The sequence below is a fragment of the Rhipicephalus sanguineus genome, unplaced genomic scaffold (assembly GCF_013339695.2).
Source record: "Rhipicephalus sanguineus isolate Rsan-2018 unplaced genomic scaffold, BIME_Rsan_1.4 Seq82, whole genome shotgun sequence".
NCBI classification, from domain to species: domain Eukaryota; kingdom Metazoa; phylum Arthropoda; class Arachnida; order Ixodida; family Ixodidae; genus Rhipicephalus; species Rhipicephalus sanguineus.
Window position 1 is genome coordinate 117,165 of NW_023616061.1, and position 2,094 is coordinate 119,258.

A 2,094-nucleotide genomic window follows, 5' to 3' on the forward strand; every position below is an offset into this window, starting at 1 on the left:
GACTATACCAGCGGTTGCTGCACGCTCTGGCAGCAGCGAGGCTAGCCCCCCAGCAGTAAAAAAGGTTCCCTCGACCTCTGGCCTGGTGAGGTCGAAGGCTTCATCCGCCGTGACGAAGCCTACTGTATGTACACCGCTCGTTAGAGCAAATGCCTGGCGCCTCTCAAGAGGCGGTGCACACTACTGGTCCACCGGCACAGGCTTCACTGAAGAAGCGACTAAACTCCCTCGACTGCTCCAAAAAAGGCAAAACGCCGATTACAGGACCTCAAGAAGGCTCTGTAAAATAAGACTGTCTCCTTCTTTGCGACACTTCGTTTCACTTCACTTTTATTTCCTTAAAGGCCCCCTCAGGTAGTATGCGAGGGATCATTGGTCAGATACCAGCTCGTAAAAAGATCACGTGCTACGTGACGCCAACAGGCGAAAAAAAAGTGTTCCACACTCGCCGCCATCGCTGCGATTAACACTCCAAGGTTGAAATGCACATATATACCCCATAAAGTGGACGGGAGGATGACCGCCGCCGTAGCTCAGTGGTAGAGCATCGGACGCATCATTGGAAGGTCGCAGGTTCGGTCCCTGCCGGCGGCAAATTATCTTTTCGTCCACTTTACTTTCTTCACATTTGTATTCTAAATACTACAGATAACACCCCCTATACTTTCCTTGGCGTTGTTGTCTGTTCTCATTAAGATTGTGTCTAACAAAGAAAAACGAGCCCTTAAGAGTCATCTCCTTTCCTTATATCAAGGGGGGTATTACATAAGGGGTGGTTTTGCAGTGACATATATATATAATATTATTATATACACAATCATACATACAAAAAATTATACATAAAGAATAATACATACATTCTTAAACTATACACAATAATCACATATGTATATAAGTAGAAGCCACATTTAAACATACAAATAAGTTATGTTTTCTTATTTAGGAATTCTGATTCTTTCCGTCACTCCACCTGTAGAATGTTGTCCACCGCGATTATCTTTTAAAAAGAAGTAACACTACTTCAAACAACGCTGAAAAAAGAAAAAGAAACGGAAATATTTTCTTGTTCAGCGCGATTAGAACGGAGGTCGCACAGGAAGAACGCATCACCCGAACGCTAGGGCTGTATAACGGCCGCAGATTTGAACGAAAAAGTTACGGCTCCTTCACAGCAGTAACGTTGACGTTGACGCATAACCTGAAGAAAAAAGAAAAAGAAGAGAGGGGAAAAAAAGGGAGGAATCCCGTTTTTGGGATTCGACCTGCAGCCGGATTCGACCTGCAAAAAAAAAAACGACGTGCAATTTTACCACTCCTTAGAGAGCACGCCAACCAACTACACCACGATCGGCAGACGGCCGAGGGCGTCTAAAATGACCATAAATCTACGGTGAAGGGGCCCCCGCACTTTCACGAAGTACGGTGACAGGCCCCGTCACCGTAGTTGCTGCTTTAAAATGACGGGCCCCGTCACTACGAGTACTTCGCTATTATAACGGGCCCCCTCGCTCTTACGATTACAATAAGGTGACGGGCCCCGTCGCTTTTACGACGGCGCTGCGCTGACGGGCCCCGTCACCGTAGTCACGGCATTACAATGACGGGGCCCCTCACTATATGTACGTCGCTACTATGACGGGCCCCGTCACTATTACAATTTACACTACGGTGACGGTTCCCGTCACTTTTACGACCGTACTACGCTGACGGGCCCCGTCGCCGTTGTCAGTGCCTTACTGAAAAAGAACAAAGGGATCGGAATCAAGGGTGGAAGCGAAGAGGCTCCATCTCTTCACCCCGTCCGTGGCTCTACCCAGGTCCGCATGGGAAGATGTAGCTCCTCCGCTACGGCCCAGGCCCTTCGGACAGCCAAGAGCTATGGCCGCAGGTCGGGACTACGTAACGCACCACTCCACGACTCCTCGTCGTTGAGTCGCTCACGCGCGTTGGCGGGACACTGCCAGAGCATTGGTGGTAATCTGCGTTTTTTAACCTCACGAACAAATCATATTCATCCGTCAGTCTTAGGATCACCTCGCCATACTTTTATTGATTTTAACTGGAAAGTGGTCAAAAACGCTTATGAAGTGACGA

General features: G+C 48.2%; 1 non-coding gene across 1 annotated transcript; it reads left to right on the forward strand.

Moving 5' to 3' along the window:
* The first annotated feature begins 522 nt into the window (after positions 1-522).
* On the forward strand, positions 523-594 carry Trnam-cau (transfer RNA methionine (anticodon CAU)). Its single transcript has one exon. It is a non-coding gene; the product is annotated as a tRNA-Met (tRNA).
* Positions 595-2,094: the final 1,500 nt, after the last annotated feature.